Source organism: Macaca thibetana, chromosome 4 (genome assembly GCF_024542745.1).
Source record: "Macaca thibetana thibetana isolate TM-01 chromosome 4, ASM2454274v1, whole genome shotgun sequence".
In the NCBI taxonomy this organism is placed as follows: Eukaryota; Metazoa; Chordata; class Mammalia; order Primates; family Cercopithecidae; genus Macaca; species Macaca thibetana.
Window position 1 is genome coordinate 3,158,302 of NC_065581.1, and position 19,064 is coordinate 3,177,365.

Consider the following 19,064-nt stretch of genomic DNA (forward strand, 5'->3'; position numbering starts at 1 on the left):
ATCTCAGCTCACTGCAACCTCCGCCTCCCAGGTTCAAGCGATTCTCCTGCCTCAGCCTCCCTAGTAGCTGGGATTACAGGCGCGCACCACCATGCTTGGCTAATTTTTGTATTTTTAGTACAGACGAGGTTTCACCATGTTGGTCAGGCTGGTCTCAAACTCCTGACCTCGTGATCCACCTGCCTCTGCCTCCCAAAATGCTGGGATTACAGGCGTGAGCCACCATGCCTGGCCTCAGGAGAGTTTTACAATGAATCTAACAGCTAGAAAAAGTATTAATGGTGCTTCCTTCACCCCGGCCCAAATTCATATATTGGAAACTAAACCCCAATGTGATAGTATTAAGAGATAGGGCCTTTAGGGGTGATTAAGTCATGAGAACGGGAGGCTGAAGAGAGGTGCCTTGCCCCTTCCCTCATGTGAGGACATATAGAAGGCTCCATCTATGAGCAACACACGCTTGCCAGACACAGAATCTGCTGGTGCCTTCATCCTGGACATCTCAGCCTCCAGAACTGTGGGCAATAAAGTTCTGTTGTTTATAAATCATCCAGGTTAAGGTATTTTGTTGAAGCAGCAGGAATAGACTGTGAGAAGTAGAAAATTTTTATTTCAAAGTCACATCATTACTGATATCTAATAACTACTGCCTCCTCCTTACCTATTTGAAAAAAGTCCAAATTTCTATTTGTTTGTGACTGCGTTTTACTTGATGAGGTGGTTCCCCCTGAATTCGGTGGTACCTTTGGGATGGTCTGATCTGAATGGTAACTCATTTGGGAGCTTCCTGAAGAGCTAAAAGCTGTCCTGCTGTGCAGGTGCGTGGAATGCAGGATGGCCGTGTGGAATGGACAGAAGGTCTCCAGTCATCTCACAAGAAGTCCCAAATGCATTTGCAGGCACTCATTTTTTTTTTTTTTAAATACTCAAAGTTAGTGTTTCTTTTACTGGCCTCTAGCTATAAAAATTAATTTTGAATAACATAATACAAGCAAATAGAAACCTCAGATACTTGACATTAATATTATATAGTATTCACATTTTGCTGTATTTTAAAAATCAGATCTTTTCTTTATAATAAAATAACCTAACACAAATGCCAACTCCCCGTAGTTTAAGTTCTGATCTATAGTATTTCCATCTTTCTGATGCATTCGGGTTTCGTATCTTTTTCTAATTTCTCGGGATAGACACAGAGGTCATTATTATTAATTTTTCTCATAAGCGTATTTAAGACTTCAAAATTCATCTAAGTATTATCATTTGCAATACATTGGTGATTTGATTCTAAATATTTTGTGATTTCTATGAGAATTTTTGCTTATCTAAGAAACAATATATGAATATATATAAATATGGTAATATGACAGCACAAGTGATTTTGCAGGCAGTCTCTGCAGTCTTGAAATATGGCCTACAACGTGGAAATTTGTGTCCTTTCAAGATAATTAAAATTTATATCAAATGCTTATGGAACTCCATGGCAGGAAATGGATTTTGAAAATCGAGACCATAAATGAAGAACAAGGCCCAGATGACACAACAGAGGAGGAGCTGTAGCCCCACCTTCCAACCCCTAGGGCCAGGACCCCCAAGGGCCACTGCCCAGGGCTGAGGGCACATGTGGTGTGAATGAGCAGGGCAGAGCTTCCACAAGAGGACATAACTTTTTCATTGCCCCCGGCAATCTCAAGTCCTGTTCCTTGATTTATCCTCAAGTGTTACCCACAGGGAGGGGAGAACCGTGGAGATGTGCTCACTACACACAATTTTGAAGCCAGGATAGGAGGTGACAGCTCAGGGAAGATCCAAAATGCGGCATATTTGAGTATGGAAATTTGAGTGGTGCCATTTTGCCTTCAAGATAAAGCCCTTGTAAAATGAGTTGGAAGAATTCCTTCTGTTTCATTTTTTGGGGGAATAGTTTGAAAAGAGTTGGTATTAAAATTTTAAAGTTTCAGGAGAATTCAGCAGTGAAGCCCTCTGGTCCCGGACTTTTCTTTTTTGGAAGACTTTTTATGACTGATTCAATCTCATTACTTGTTATTGGTCTGTTCAGCCTTTCTATTTCTTCTTGGCTCAATCACGGAGGTTGTATGTGTCAGGAATTTATCCATTTCCTTCAGGTTTTTGAATTTATTGGCATATAGGTATTCATAGTAGTCTCTGATGATTCTTTGTATTTCTGTGGTGTCTGTTGTGATGTCTTTTTTGTTTCTGCTGTTATTTATTTGGGTCTTCTCTTGTCTTTTTCTTAATCTACCTAATGGTTTATGCATTTTTAAAATCTTTTCAAGAAAACCAACTTTTTGTTTCATTGATCTTCTCTGTGGTTTTGTTAGTCTCAAGTTCATGTATGACTGCTCTGATCTTTATTATTTCTTTCCTTCTACTACTTTTGAGTTTGGCTTGTTTTTGCTTTTCTAGTACCTTGAAATACATTATTGGGTTGTTTATATGAAATCTCTCTAGTTTTTTGATGTAGGCATTTGTTGCCATAAACTTGCCTGTTAATACTGCTTTTGCTGTGTCCCATAGGTTTTAATATATTGTGTTTCTATTTTCATTTGTATCAATAAATTTTTTAGTTTCCTTCTTAATTTCTTCCTTTGCCCATTGGTTGTTCATGAGTATGCTGTCCAATTTCCATGTATTTGTACAGTTTTGAATGTTCCTCTTGTTATCCGATTTCTAGTTTTAGTCCATTATGGTCACATAGGATACTTGGCATGATTTTGATTTTTAAAAAGTTTTTGAGACTTGTTTTGTGTTCTACCGTACAGCTGATCCTGGAGAAACTAAAACCTTCTGCAGAGCAAAGGAAACAATCAACAGACTGAAAACACAATCTACAGAATGAGAGGAAATCTTGCAAACTATTCATCTGACAGGGGATTAACATCTAGAACATATGACGAACTCAAACACCTCAACAGCAAAAAAAGAAACAACCTGATTTTAAAAATGGACAACAATCTGAATAGACATTTCTCAGAAGAAGACACAAATGGCCAACAAACATATATTTAAAAAAGCTCAACATCACTAATCATCAGGGGAATGCAAATCAAAACCACAATGAGGTATGGACTCACCCCAGTTAGGATGGCTATTATCAAAAAGACAAAAAAAAAAAAAAAAATGCTGGCAATGATGTGGAGAAAGGGAACTCTTATATGATGCTGGTGGGAATGTAAACTAGTACAGCCACTGTGGAGAACGGTACAGAGGTTCCTCGAAAAACTACAAACAACCACCTCATGATCCAGGAATCCCACTACAGGCATTTATCCAAAGGAACGGAAATCAGTCGAAGAGACATCTGCACCCTGAGTTTATTGCAGCATTATTTGCAGTAGGTAAGATATGGAATCAACCTAGGTGTCTAACACAGATGACTGGAAAAAAAATGTGGTATATATACACAATGGAATACTATTCAGCTGTAAAAAAAAAGAATGAAATCCTGTCATTTGTGGCATCATGGATAGAACTAAAAGACATTATGTTAAGTGAAATAAGCCAGATACAGAAAATTCCATGCTACATGTTCTCACTCATGTGGAAGCTCAAAAAAAGATGATCCCATGGAAGTGAAAAGTAGAACAGAGTATCCTAGGAAGGGTAGGGGGAAGAGGAATAGGGAGAGATTGATTAAAGGATACAAAATTACAAGAGATAGGAGGAATATGTTCTAGTGTTCTGTACCACTGTAGGATGACTATAGTTAATAACATATCATATAGTTTCAAATATCGAATGTTCCCAACACAAAGAAATGATAAACGTTTGAGAGAATGGACATGCTGCATGCTGTGATGTGACCACTATACATTCAACGTAGTGCAATATCACTATGTACCCTGTAAATATGTACAATTCTGATGTGTCAATTGAACAGATGCTGTTACAAAGATAAAGCCCTGCATTACGCATACCAGGCAGACATTGACGCCACTGGAATCCCATCAGTCCAGGCACTGAATCCCAGAGAGGATTCAATTCTGCTTGTTCCCCTTTCTTATCTGGGCCCACAGAGCCCTTGCCCTTCAGGAGAAAAGTCTCTCCTTGTCTCAGACTTCAAAGCCACATGGGCAGACCAGAGCCTGAGGCAGGAGGGCGTGTGTGCAGCCCAGCGGTGCAAGGGCAGACAGGCCTCTGAGACTCTGCCTGCTCCTCAGTGGCCATTCCCTCGTCTTTGTCATCCTCCAACTGGGTCTAAAGACAACACACTTTGGATACCTAAAAACTGACAACAACAAACAAATGTCTTTATGAGAAGTGATGATGAGCAAGTCCCCTTTCTAAAGAGTCTCTGAGAATTGCAAAGCTCATAGAAAAGATTTCAAGGATATTACTGTTTACAAAGGTGTGGTGTGACCTTAGGATTTAAGAAGTGGGTATGGGCCTCTTTGGGAGCCCAAGCTTTCAATGGGTCTCCAAATTGTTTTTATTCTTATATGTACTGAGCATTGTCACTACAAATCCATTTCAGATGGATTGAGCACGTTGGATGGAAGACTGCATGGTATGGGTTATAGTGGGGGCCAGTCCTAGGCAGTTGGTCCAGGGGCTGGTCACGGGAGGCTCTGGAGAGGCCGGGCTCTGCTTGGGCCGTCTTGGAAGATGAGCAGCTGCGGGGCAGGCCCTGCATCCCCTCGTACTGCTGGAGGTGTGTGGGGCAGGACCTAGAGGTAAGGCCCTGGGGGTGTGGGATGGTGTGTTTGTTGTGTTCAGAGAGCTGCAAGCTGATACACCCGAATGCTGGGAATGAGGTGAGAAGACACAAGGAGGAGAGGGATGCAGGGCCCAGGTAGTGGAAGATCCTAAGTGTTATGGGCTCTGAAGAGCAGCAGCCACGGGACTGGAGTGGACTGAAGTAAAAGACACAGCGCTCCCCAGGAGACTGGGGCGCGAGGCAAGGGACAGGCTCCCCTTAGCTACACGACTGTCTCCACTGGGAGGCAGCACTGCTCACCACCTTCCCCCCGATGGGATTTACGACTAACAGGCACTGTTCCACCAGTTTCCCCTGTGTCTGATGCTTGCAAGTCCATTATATAGTGGCACTATAATTACCCCCATTTTACAGATGGCAAAATTCAGGCCAAGAGAGTTCAAGTACATTGCCCAGGATTACACAGCTATTCAATGGCAGAGCTGGGATGTGAACCCAGGCAGTCTGATGAGATAGTCCACACCCTTAATCTCTGTGGACAAAGCACAGCAGCAAACCTGTATTGCCTGGATGGCGCTCCGGTGACTGAAGTTGGGAAGTACCGGTCCAGAGACGCGTCCTCAGGCATTCTGGAATGCCACAAGCCCAAAGGGTATGTGTAGGGAATACTTAAGTTTTATGAGGCACTCCATGAATTTAAATTTGCTGCAAAATCATTAAGAATTCATTGGCCTGTCAGCCTCTGAGCAAGCCCAGAGATGGCTGTTTTAGTTTGGAATAATGTGCAGCGTGGCCACATTACGGGAACTTAATGAAATCTCTGCTGACAAGTACATAATGTAATAACGCCATGCAAATTAAAAAGCCAGCCAAGGGCTCAGGACCTGGGAGGAACAGAACTGAGCCTCAGAGAAATGGATCACTTTCAACAAAAAATCAGGAAGCACGGTGGGTAGCTGGAGCCACATCTGCCTGGTGCATCCTCACGTGTAGATGGCCAAAAAGCGACCTTGAAGATGACTTCTGCAACCATAAAACACAACCAGGCATTAAAACCACAGCAGCTTCCCTGGGAGAAAGCCTTGAAGTTGGCTCTCAGAGTGGCTGTGACCAGGATGGCAGTGTAAGAGGAGAGGTGCAAGCTGGAGGAGTTCCACTATCTTAAGTCTGTTTGTGTTGCTATCAAGGAACACTGGAGGCTCTGGAGGCTGTGTAATTTAGAAAGAAAAGAGGTTTATTTGGCTCACGGTTCTGCAGGCTGTACAGGAAGCATGGCACCAACATCTGCCCTGCTTCTGGTGAGGCCTCAGGAAGCTTTTACTCATGGTGGAGGGCAAGGGGAGCTGGCATGTCACAGGGTGAGAAAGGGGGCAAGAGAGGGGGGAGGTGATAGGCTCTTTCAAACAGCCACCCCGTGAATGGCCTAATAGAGAGAGCTCACTCACTACCGTGGGGAGGGCACCAAGCCCAAGGGATCCACCCCCGTGACCCAAATACCTCCCACCAGGCCCCACCTCCAACACTGGGGGTCAGATTTCAACATGTGATTTGGAAGGGACTCATGAACAAACTGTATCACCCAGGTAAGGGAAAAAGGATTTGGTTCATGCAGCAAAGGCCTTGCTTGAAACCACAGGTGTGGAACAGGAAGTTTCTAAAGCTGTAAGTATTTAAGTCTTTACTCTGTGGTGGTACTATCATTATCCCCATTTTATAGATGGGAAAACTCAGGCAAAGAATGTTCAAATACATTGCCCAGGATTACACAGCAATTCAATGGCAGAGCTGGGGTTTAAACCCAGACAGCCTGACCGGAGAGACTGTCAGGCTGGGAAGACCTAGAGGAGCCCAGTCTCCACACCTAACAAGTGATCGCTCTAAGCTGGCTGGCTCACTGATCCCCAGCGCTTCTGTGGGAAGGACGTGGGCAGAACTAAAAGTCTCCACTCACCCTCCAAGCCCTAAACCCCATGTGGGGAGTGAGAAGCAGAGAAGTACAGAGAGTGGAGAGTATTTTCCTCTTTGCTTCTGAAGAGCCGTTCAGGACAAGGATGCTGTCTAGAGCAGAACGTTCAAGCGGAGGTCACCTAGGACCAGGAAGGAGCGGGCAGGGGCGCTGCTGGGTTGTGTGTGTGTGTGGCCCCCAGGGTAGAGAGAGGCAGATAGCTGCCTCCCCACTAAGCAGGCGTCAGCGCCCCAGCGCGGTGTGGATACAGCAATGGAGGGGCACAAGGATTCCTCCTCTAGGGGAAGTAGGAGGCTTGCTAACTTGGAGGATCTCACAGCGAATGTTCACTGACAGGCCATGAACCTGCTGAGCAGACGGCATATAGCAGTGCTATGCCATGCACAGGTGCCATGCACAGACGGCATACAGCAGCGCCATGCCATGCACAGGTGGCACTTGGTTACTGATGAGCTGAGGGTAGGCACAAAGCCCGCGTTCTCAGCGGCACGCCCAGGCAGGTGTCCTCACTGGCTCCAGGTCTCAGTCATCTTGACGCTCGGACCTCCCGCATTCCAGCAGAACTCAGGGATGGTGGAGACGGCTCTTTCCTCCTGACGACACACCTAGTGGAGCTCTTGTCTAAAAGTCAGTGACAGATTGGACCCCAGCCCTTTCCAGAAACCCCTTCAGGATGGTTAGAAGGTTCACAATCTTCATTAATGATTCTGGAACCCCCAAAGCATTCTGGCCATAATACCTGAACTGGCCTGAACTCAATGCAGGCAGAACACAACTGGGATACCAGTGCCTTTAGCCTTCACTTGTCCCTCCTCACAGAGCCCTGCAGATGTTCCACTGCAGGATAGTTATATGCTGGATGACAGACTGAGGCCCAGGCCCTGCTGGCATCCAACATGGACGTATCTTGGATCAGCGAGAGCTGCGCAGGAACCACACCACGGTGCATGCTGAGCGCACCTGCTGAGACAGCCCCCTTCGCGACACTGTCCACAGCAGCTGGAAGCGGTGACCGTCTGTGAGTTACAATGGAGGATGTCAGGGTTGAGTCTGGCTATGGAATTAATTAAGCAAATCACAGATAAACCCATTCTCTACTTAAAAACTAAAATATTACAGATTCCATCAATGGATGAATGGATAACAAAATGTGGTCCACCTGTGCAATGGAGTATGATTTGGCCTTAAACAGAAGGGATCTGACACCTGCTATGGCCTGGGTGAACCTGGAGGACACCGTGCTCTGTGCAATAAGCCAGTTGCACAGGGAGGAACACCTTGACGTTCCACTCACATGAGGCACTGGAGGAGTCAAATTCATGGAAAGTAGAGTAGAGGCTGCCAGGACCTGGGATAGGGGAAGGGGGAGCTAGTGGTTAATGGGCAACCAGTTTCTGTTTGGGAATGAGAAAAAGTTCTAGAAATGGATAGTGGAGATGGTTGCACAACATTGTGAATGTGGTCACTGAGTTGTGGATGTGGTCACTGAGTTGTACACTTAAAAATGGTTTCAGTGGAAAAATTTATGCTATGTGTATTTTACCACAATTAAAGAAAATATTAGAAGACAAAAGCCCCCCCATACCGCTCACCCCAATCCCAGTGCCCCTGCACTCACCCTCCCATCCTCCAGGGCTAAGCCCTCCCTGGCTGGGCACGTGTCCTTCCCAATCGTATTCAGGGCACTGACACGTGCCTGCATCTCCAGGTACCTCCTCCGCTATGACACGCTGACCCCACATCTCAGTGAAAAATGCTGGTCTCACTCCAAACATTCCCTTCCTTTTAGACTGGCACACATTTGCCCACCTGGTGCTCAGAGACAGTTCCCCAGGTGTGCACAGTGGCTCGTCTCCTGAGGTCTTGAATAAAAGCACATTAATTCCTACTTGTGAGGAGAAGGTGCTAACTCAAGGCCGATCGAACCTCACAAAAACGTGAACCATGCCATTCTCCAAAATGTGCTTGGGACATAAAACCTAATGAAAAACCACAGCATGGGCTGGGCGCAGTGGCTCACACCCGCAATCCCAGTACTTTGGGAGGCCAAGGCGGGCAGATCATGAGGTCAGGAGTTCGAGACCAGCCTGATCAACATGGTGAAACCATGTCTCTACCAAAAATACAAAAATTAGCTGGGCGTGGTGGCGCGTGCCTGTGATCCCAGCTACTTGGGAGGCTGAAGCAGGAGAATCGCTTGAACCAGGGAGGCAGAGGTTGCAGTGAGCCAAGATCATGCCACTGCACTCCAGCCTGGGCGACAGAGCGAGACTCTGTCTTAAAAAACAAACAAACAAACAAACAAAAAATCCCGAAAAAAAACCCCAAAAAACCAAAACCAAACCAAAACAAACAAAAAACCCCCAAAAAACCAAAAAACAAACAAACAACCCCCCCAAAAAACCCCAAAAAACCAAAACCAAACCAAACCAACCAAACAAAAAAACCCCAAAAAACCAAAAAACAAACAAAACAAAAAACAAAACAACAAAACCCACAGTGTGGATCGGCAGGTCCCTTATCCCATGGCTTCAATTAATCTAAAAAGAGCCAAGGGCTGGGCACTTTGGGAGGCCAAGGCGGGCGGATCACCTGAGGCCAGGAGTTCGAGACCAGCCTGTCCAACATGGCAAAACCCTATCTCTACTAAAAATACAAACATTAGCCAGGCATGGTGGCGGCCGCCTGTAATCCCAGCTACTCAGGAGGATGACAGGATAATTGCTTGAACCCGGGAGGCAGAGGTTGCAGTGGACCAAGGTCGTGCCACTGCACTCCAGCCTGGGCAACAGAGTGAGACCCTGTCTCAAAATGAAAATAAAAACAAACATGAAAAGAGCCAAGAATCCGAAATTAGGTAAAAGGGGTCTCTGATTGAATGCAGAGGTAACTCAGTCCACTCACTGAAAACACAGACTTGCTCCGCAGAGGTGCGTCCAGGGTCTTCACTCAGACAACTGAATCCTAGCTGAGAAAGCCTCAGGCCACTCGCGCTGGGCAGAGGCCTCAGAGCGGGGTGGCACCTGACCGTAATAAGGACTGCGGGCTGACAGGCAGGTGGCAGGAGGCAGTGCACACAGGCGTTCCAGCCTCCTTGGGGGCACAGGAGCTTCACACACAGATGCTTCTGAAGGATGACACCACAGTCACACATTAGTACCTGCTGCCACAGGGATGGCTCTCCAATCGCTCAGCAGGGACAGGCAACGTTACAAAACGGAACTACAGTCAGAAGCGGTCTCCGGGTTGCACTTGACCCAGCCCCTTACTGCATGGCAGGTGACCTGGGCCTGGCCATGCTAATGCCCTGCCCGGGGCTTCATGAATGGCAGAGGCAGGCCTGGAACCTGGGGCTTAAGGCCCCTAGGCCAGTGGAGTTTTCGTACGTCACACCATGATTGCGGTATTGCTTCTACAGCAGGAAAAATGTATTCTACAAAGAGTCCCACCCAAATTAGCTATGCGGAAATGCTGGTTCTTAGAGATTTATATGGAAAACGTATTTCTGTGGAACTTTTCCCCAGTGGTATCATGTACACGATGTTACTGTATCAAGGCAGGAAAATTTCTCCATGTTTTCTTAATACCACCACATCGGCACTCCCCAAAGCTGAGTGTCGGCACGCAGTTCAAGTGGCACTGCCCTGTCTCTCCTCTGGCACCCGATGCACCACAGGGTAACTGATGATTTAACAGCGGCGTGTGGCTTGTGGTCCACATTCCCATCTCTGTCCTCTTTTCCGGAGTGGAGATGTGGCTAAGTCTCAAGCCCGTCTGATTTACATTTCATGGATCTGTTTTACATCTTAGTCCCTGTAACCTGAGTAATTGCTCAGTAGAATCTGTAATTAAAACTCAATACTGTGAAACCCTGTAAGGTTGATCATTTTTCCTTGACATCTAAAAATAAAATAAATTATTCCTCTATCCAGTTGGAGACTCTGACATAGACAAGTATACTATGTTGGCTGCCTTCTTGCCAGTTCACTTAACACCCGCTCTGATGAAATGCCAGCTTGGCAATTATATGAGACGCACGTCTACCCTCTTTAACGTGCTGTACTAGCACATTTACTCACAAAGAAAATACAGGAAGGAAATAAGATGAACTGCCCATGCTTATTAAATTAATTTTACTCTCAAGTCATTCATTTGTTTTTTGAAATATTTAATTGTAGGGCGATACCTGTGCAGACAGGCGTGCCTTCCTGTCTGTGGTTCCACATGACGCCATTCATGGGCTAAACATGCACCGAGCACCATCCACCTGCTGCGGACGGGCTGGCCTGGAGATGAAACACACACAGTGTCTGGGCCCCAAGGAGCTCACTGTCTAGTTCGGGAAAAATGTGTAAATTAATAAATGCCTAATAAAGGAGGAACTTCTATCAAATAGGCTTTCCCATCACAGAGTGGGGGACACAGAGCAGGGACTGGGGGGAGGGAGGAGAATCTCAAAAGGCATCGTGGAGATAAGGTTTCCCTGAATGTGATGTGAGAAGGGCTGTAGGCTGCAGCGAGGGTGCTTCTGATCTGAAGGGGTGATTCTAGCCACTGATGCTTTGGGGTGTTGCCAAGTATCAGAGTATTATGAGATTCTGAAGAGGTTCTAAAAAAATAATAAAGGCTAAAGTTGAATTAAGTACCAGTTTGGGGAGTATCTTTAGCTTCTTTTGCAAAAAATATAAGCTTCAAAACTTTCGCAAAAAATATAAGCTTGGATTCTGTACATAATCTTCCACTTGGATTTTTTAGACGTTAGTTCTGTTTGGTATTAAAACAATAAGGTGGCTTTCATTAAACTTCAGAATTTAGAGAGAAGGGATGAGTATCATGAAATCGAACAAAGACTGGCTCTGAGGATAGTTAGAACCAAGCTTTTCCTAAGGCAAATGAATTCCTTGAAAATCTCTTGGGAGAAAAAGTGCATTCATAATTTAAATGACTATGCTGCTAATTCATCTGTTACAAAAGCTCACAACCTTGTGTCTCGTCTTTTGAAGTGATATACACTGAGGCTCCAAAATTCTGCTCTAGAAAAATTATGGTGGAAATCTCTTGGGAGCCCTGGGTTTGTGTGCCAATTTTGTAGCCCTGGGCAAGTCACCTTATTCCTTTGGGCCTCAGTTTCCCCACACCTGTAGACCGGGGTGTGGAACAGCATCAAGGTCTTGCCTGGCTTCAACACTCTCCATCTAGATTAAGGGCTAACGCTCACTGTCGCCTCCTTCTGGAAGGTGAAGAAGATGCTGCTCCTGACAACACACTGAATAAATGCGCTTATGCTGCTTCAGGTTTTTGCCAGACCAAATGAAGTCAGCGCCTAAAACGCCTTTGGAGTCAGATTTTTCATGATTAACCAACTCTGAATGGATAACAATTGGCATACATTTAAAACATCCCTCAGTTCATATTAGAGGCAGACGAATACTTGGAGTCCAGTTACAGATTCATCTACAATCTATAACCTTCCATGTAGCTGGGTTAACCTTCTCCCTCTGTCTGCACCTTTCACTTGTTTATCCATAGAAGCAATTATCAGGCTACAGAAGATATAAGGCACACAGAGCCTTCAAAACAGAATGTGGTAGGGGGATTCCTTCGGCATTTTTGCAAATGATTTTTAAAAAGTCTGATGTTGTACAACAATGTGAGGAGGTAAGTGGGCAGAGGATTAAGGGGACTCGGTTGCTTCTGCTCCTAAGCAGAATTTTATCGACACCTCTATGTTAGCGGCTTCACCTCCCAATGAAGCGAGTCACAACACCTTAGCCAGTTCTGATGGCTGAGTGAGGCTGTCCGGATGACACTCAGGACTGCCACTCTTTACTACTGGCCGTGTGGTCTGCCAGAGTCCCCCGGGTCAAGCAGATGGGCGGCTGGGTCCCCTTGCCCTCATTCCAGCCACCATGTGGACGTTTGCTAGACGCCAGCATGGCAACACCCTAGCAACGGACCCTGGACACCTGTCACCAGAGGCCCACCCACTTGGTCTCTGTCAGTTGCCAACAGCCCAGCCCCACCACCCCACAAAGTGCACGCGTGTGCATCTCAAACTGGCCTGGAGCAACCCCAGCTTCCCGGTGGGAGCAGGGTGGTGAGATGTACTCTTGGGGCACATCCTAGCATGGGGGACAGGAAGGACGAAGGCTGGCACTGGGGATAGGATGAAGGCTGGCACTGGGGATAGCCACACTGGCCTCCACAGCAGCAGCTCAGTGCTCACTTCCCCCTCTGCAGGAGTCTCTCCGCTTCTACTCGCAGGCATTTGTGTTGACGCAGGGGTTCCTACTGTCTGACACAATCTCTGTGGAGTGTTGCCTGAGGGCTCCCTAAAATTCCATGCCATCAGCAAATCCCAAAATACCCACTTACAGAAAGCATTGCAATCTCACTTTTAATTGCTCCATTTTTATGATTGAAATATAGGTTACCATTTTATTTCCACATCTGCCTTTTGTCAGTATTAACCAATCTTTCTCCCATTTAGATAGTTTGTAGGCAAAACAGATTTGACCAAGAATTTTTTTTAAATGTTTCCTATCGATCTCTCAAACTGATTACTGGATAACTTGTAAAAATAATTATTGCCTATTGATTCAAGCTCCCGGAGACTGCGTGGTTTTTGTGACTTACCGCTTCCAGTTTCCTTTGAAGAAAGCATTTTCCTGTGTGCTTAACTGTTGCTGTAACTGAATTCAGTTTTCCTCCTCTCATGCAGGGAACCCACAGCACTTATTTTATCTGTAATACAGTCTCTTTGTTTAAAGCTGAATTTTGCCCCCCTTTTGAAATAAAACTGTTTTTAGTAGAAGTTGTTGTGCCTGTCAAGTGTGTTTGGGCAAGAAAAAAAGGCTGACACCTGCTGGATTATGTCTGTATAAAAATTCTTGGCCGGGCGCGGTGGCTCACGTCTGTAATCCCAGCATTTTGGGAGGCCAACGTGGGCGGATCACCTGAGGCTGGGAGTTCGAGACCAGCCTGACAAACATGGAGAAACCCTGTCTCTGCTGAAAAACCCGGTCTCCACAAAATTAGCCGGGCGTGGTGCTGCACGCCGGTAATCCCAGCTACGGGGGAGGCTGAGGCAGGAGAATTGCTTGAACCCAGGAGGCGGAGGTTGCCGTGAGCCGAGATTGTGCCATTGCACTCCAGCCTGGGTGACAAGAGCAGAACTCTGTCTCAAAAAAAAATTCTTAAATGGTCTTTTAAAAGTCATTTCCATGATAACAAGAAGCAAAACTAATTGATCAGCTTAACCCATTTTTATGGAGCCCCTATTAGGGCAGGTACTGATACCCCAATAATTTTAAGAAATGTTTTTGTCAATGTTAAACAATGTGCTTAAATAAGAAAGAGGGCACTGAGGATTCCTCCCAGGACAGAAGTGTAGCTCTGCCAAGTAAACGCTGCTCTCAGCAGCCCAGGGCCCTCTGCTTGCCGGCGTTCCGGGTCCCTGGGCCACAGCACCCCGGCTCGGCATGTGTGACTGGGCGGAGCAGCAGGTGGTGGTCCCTGTGGCTCTGGAGTCCATCTGCTGGAATTCAGACCCCAGCCCCACTTACTAGCCATGGGGCCTCAGCAACACCGCATCTCTCTGTGCCTCAGTTTCCTCATCTGCACTGGAGGCCGTCCTGGTCTCTACCTCAGAGGGTCTGCAGGAAGATTTAAGGAGCTAAGTTATGTAAAGTGCTTAGCAGAGTCTAAGAAACAAACCTCAAGAGATATTAAAAATCAGTATTATGGCCGGGCGCGGTGGCTCAAGCCTGTAATCCCAGCACTTTGGGAGGCCGAGACGGGCGGATCACGAGGTCAGGAGATCGAGACCATCCTGGCTAACACAGTGAAACCCCGTCTCTACTAAAAAATACAAAAAACTAGCCGGGCGAGGTGGTGGGTGCCTGTAGTCCCAGCTACTCGGGAGGCTGAGGCAGGAGAATGGCGTAAACCCGGGAGGCGGAGCTTGCAGTGAGCTGAGATCCGGCCACTGCACTCCAGCCTGGGCGACAGAGTAAGACTCCGTCTCAAAAAAAAAAAGAAAAAAAAGAAAAAAAAATCAGTATTATTCTGACCAATATATTTTTAATGATATATAAAAGAGCCAAAAAATTAGGACTATTTACATATTGGAATTGTATGTGTGTTTTTTTAAAATAAGGCATTTATTTAACCTGAGGTCATTTAAATGTTTTATAATAGCTTTCTTCATGAAATTAACAAAATTAAAACTCCGTGTAGCATGTCCATTTTGTTCCTAAGGGTTTCTGCATGGCCACCCTCTGGAGTGTCTTCTCCCAGCCAGTGTCCTTTACCGCAGCACACTCACAGCCTCTGCGCTTCGGTTTACCTCTTCATTTGGGGGATCGGTTCTGTTCCTTACTCTCCAGTGTTATGCAGTGCAGCGTGATCCTTCTCTAATTCCCTCATTATTTCCCAGACTGCTTATTAGCTTCTTATTGCTTTCCCAGATGCTTTTGATGATCACGCTGATTGCCAGCAGCTCTTTCCTCTAATTCACCAGCTTCACACATTCGGCCCTTTGCATTTCTATCTCCACGCATTTCATGCAAAACACACACGTTAGGTGGGCTCGAGGTGAGAATATTTTTCTACTAGGTGTGGACCTGATTAGAAGTCTTGGGGGAAAGAGCAAGAAAACTGCACACACTCGCTTCCCGCGGGGTTGGAGGGATGGATTTGGGTGTGGAAAGCACTTTGCCAGCAAGATGCCCTGTCTGTGCCTGCGGGGAGGTGGGGGCAGCGGGCTGGGGAAACCTTCCCTGCTCGTGAACCTGGAACACTGCCGTGACTGAAGACTCCTCAACGGGCCTGCATGCGTGCGGGTCCCCACAGTGCAGGGGAAATGCATAGAGCCAGTACCAAGCTTGTTTTACTTTCTTTCATCACTTCCAGGAATACTGATGACTTCTGCTGTCCAAGATGGTCAAGATATCTGCTCCCTTCATGGAATCGGACAGGACCATCAGATCTCACAGGCCCTTCGAGGATGGCATCTGTTTCATTTCACTACACAATCTCGAATCCTCTTTTATGTATGAAAAGTGTGTGTTCCACCGGGCACGGTGGCTCACTCCTGTAATCCCAGCACTGTGGGAGGCTGAGACAGGCGGATCACGAGGTCAGGAGATCGAGACCATCCTGGTGAACACGGTGAAACCCCGTCTCTACTAAAAATACAAAAAACTAGCCGGGCGTGGTGGCGGCGCCTGTAGTCCCAGCTACTCGGGAGGCTGAGGCAGGAGAATGGCGGGAACCCGGGAGGCGGAGCTTGCAGTGAGCTGAGATCCGGCCACTGCACTCCAGCCTGGGCGACAGAGCGAGACTCCGTTTCAAAAAAAAAAAAAAGAAAAAGAAAAAGAAAAAAGAAAAGTGTGTTCCACGCAGTTGACTCACAGGATCTTTTTCTTTTTTTTTTTGAGAGGGAGTCTCGCTCTGTGGCCCAGGCTGGAGTGCGGTGGCGCCATCCTGGCTCACTGCAAGCTCCGCCTCCCGGGTTCCCGCCGTTCTCCTGCCTCAGCCTCCCGAGTAGCTGGGACTACAGGCGCCGCCACCTCGCCCGGCAATTTTTTTGTATTTTTAGTAGACACGGGGTTTCACCGTGTTCGCCAGGATGGTCTTGATCTCCTGACCTCCTGATTCGCCCACCTTGGCCTCCCAAAGTGCTGGGATTACAGGGGTGAGCCACCGCGCCCGGCACAGGATCTTCTTTTGCAACTTCTTATCATCCTTTTTCAAAATATGTTAAGTCTTCTGTGTGCTTCCCAAACAGCAGGGCTCAGCGGCGTCTCCGGAGCCCTTCTCAAAACACAGGCTGCCAGGCCCACTGCAGGCGTTTTTATTCAGCAGGCCTGGGGCTGGCGCTGGGCCTGAGATCTGTGTTTTTAGCAAGTTCCCAAGTGATGCTGATGCTGCTGGCCCAGGGACTGCACTTCGAGAACCACTGACATTTGAAAATCAGTTTTGAATGCTTTTCCCACATTTGTGAGTGATTTGGTGAAGCTTTTTTCATTTCTTGGTTTCCCCACCTACAAATAGGAATAAATCTACCAATCTCTGGTTCCTTGGATCCAGGAGGAGCTAAGGAATCCGTGAGTACTATGGTTAATATATTTTCACATGTAAGAAGCGTGCAACTGATCTGAAGAAAAGCATATTTCTAAAATGTGAAGACACACTCAATCAGCAAACATCACAGTGCATGTGTCTGCCACGAGGGAGGTGTAAGACATCCAAGTGCAATGTTTTCTTTCTTTGCCCCTCTGTTCCATGAGGGCAGGACTGTCTGTCTTGCTTACAATGACACCTCCATCCCTGGAGAACACTGTTTTAAGCACTCACACGTTGGGCTGAGAGCCCTCACTGGGGAGCTTGTTGAATTAGCATCAACATTCTGCACCTGCTCTTAGAGCAGACGAGCACATTGTTTTTTAAGAGATAGGCTCTTGTTCTGTCACCTAGGCTGCCTTGAAGTGTTGCAATCATAGTTCACTGCAGCCTTGAACTCCTGGGCTCAAGTGATCCTCTCACCTCAGCCTCCTGAGTAGCTGGGATATAGCTGCGTGCTCCCATGCGTGGCTAATGTTTTAAATTTTTGGTAGAGACGGGGTCTCGCTTTGTTGCCCAGGCTGGTCTCGAATTGCTGTGCTCAAGTGATCTTGCTGCCTCAGCCTCCCAAAGTGTTGGGTACAGCCACGAGCCACCATGCCCAGCTGCAAATTCTGTGTTATAAATGATAATGTGTACCCAGTACCCTTAACTTACCTGATGAGGAATGGTGAGGGCATGCACCAATGTTTTGGGAGAGTGGCACTCACATCTCCATTATCTCCAGAAGTCCTTACTTCCTGGGACTTCCTCCACACCACTTTAGATAAACACCATGTGGGCAACCTCTCCAACAGCCTTCTCCTTCTCTTGTCATTCCTCAACAGTGAATTCCTGGGCAGGAAACCTGATGTCACCCTGTCCCACGTATTACCTTCCTGATCTTCCATGCTGCGGTTTTCTAGGATGTTCTAATGTAACGTAGACCTGGACCTCCAAATACAAGACCAGGCTGTGTCTTGCACAAGGGCTCCCAGCTGAGGAAGGAGCTCTGTCATTAAGCCATGCGCCCTGTGCAGGCTGTAGCCACCTGGAAGGGGCACCTTTCCCCAGTGTGTACAATTTCAGAGCAGCTCTTGCACCCAGCTCCCTCTTCCGTTCTGGCACCTCCTGCCACCTGTCTTCCCAGCGCATCGAAGCGGAATTCCTCCTGGATGCTCCTAGATACTACTCCCTTCTTCTTGTGGTTTGGATCTTGCATCTTCCCCCCTAACCCCTCATTTGTTGGCTGTGACCCTGGAAAGATTTCATGTTTATTCTGGAAGAAGGATCAGTCAGTATGACTTCCTTCTAGATAAGCACTAAAACCCTGCTGCTCTTTACTGAGTGACAATAAATGCCTGAGCAAAATGACTAAAGATGCATTTCTCTTCAGGCATCTGCGTCCATCAGTGGAATGACCTAGCGCTTTGACAGGGTTTACTTTCGGGTGAAAAACACTCACAAGTGCTCTCTCTTCTGCTGCTCCTCCTTCTCAACCGAGTGCTCGAGGTTGACTCTGCAAAGCACACGAGAGTACCAAGTGCGCGGACCCTCCCGTTCTCTGGCCACCAGCTGCTGCAGCTCTTTCTTCACCTAAAGCCCAGCCAGTCCTGCCACGGCCCAGAAGGCTCAACATATTATAAACATCCCCAGGCAGCTCGTGCAATGCCATCGCTCACCTATCTTGGCTCCACTTGCTGGGGCATAAATCATTCACGCGTCCCATCTTCCCCGCGTCACCAGAGACGACTCCTGTGCTCACTGCACCCCCGCCAAGTCCCTGCCCAGTCTCTGGGTGCATCATGCTGCTGCTGCCGCTGCCACCTCTTCCTGGCCAGCGTCTCCACCCTTGCGGTCACTTCATTCCAGAACTCTGGAACTCTGCAGCTGCCGCATATTAACCAAGCCTTTGTATTTTCTGTATTTCCTAATGTTTTCACATCTGGAGCCTTGCTGATTCTAGAGAGGCTGCTCCTCCCAGGGTTCGCTAATTCCTAGACAGAGTAAAAGATTCACCTGCAAGTGTACTTTTCACACACAAACCAACCCATTCAGAGCCAATTCCCCAACCATTTCCGGTGTTGGGCTCTCACACGTGGGCCACCATCCGCCTGCCTCAGTCACTCCGGGGCCAGCTTCCAGACACTAGGGGCGGCCCTATGCCCACGAGCTGCAGAAATGATCAAACTACCAAAACTCAACCTGCACAGCCTGCCCTACCTGCTCCTCCTGCAGAAACCACAATAAAGGCTCTTGCCCACGTTTTCGCCTCCCGGTCTGCCTCCTGACCCACCCTGGTGCTTCCCAGGGGGC

General features: G+C 47.2%; 4 protein-coding genes across 31 annotated transcripts in view; 2 read left to right on the forward strand and 2 right to left on the reverse strand.

Annotated features, from left to right (window-relative positions):
* Positions 1 to 19,064, reverse strand: part of LOC126952529 (tubulin beta-2A chain) — a 759,189-nt gene that overhangs the window by 141,758 nt on the left and 598,367 nt on the right. Inside the window, exon 1 of one of the 24 annotated variants that reach the window (XM_050787223.1) lies at positions 14,114 to 14,123. The exons of 22 other annotated variants lie outside the window; for them this stretch is intronic. The gene's annotated coding sequence lies outside the window, so the exon portion shown is untranslated. Of the gene's footprint in view, positions 1 to 8,220; positions 8,231 to 14,113; positions 14,124 to 19,064 lie in introns of those variants that run through there. One more of the 24 variants, XM_050787217.1, reaches the window with a different exon arrangement.
* Positions 1 to 19,064, forward strand: part of PRPF4B (pre-mRNA processing factor 4B) — a 908,191-nt gene that overhangs the window by 118,040 nt on the left and 771,087 nt on the right. The window lies entirely within an intron of this gene.
* The window catches only part of FAM50B (family with sequence similarity 50 member B), a 667,415-nt gene that overhangs the window by 104,845 nt on the left and 543,506 nt on the right, over positions 1 to 19,064 (forward strand). The gene's annotated exons all lie outside the window — the stretch shown is intronic.
* The window catches only part of SLC22A23 (solute carrier family 22 member 23), a 190,238-nt gene that overhangs the window by 28,434 nt on the left and 142,740 nt on the right, over positions 1 to 19,064 (reverse strand). The gene's annotated exons all lie outside the window — the stretch shown is intronic.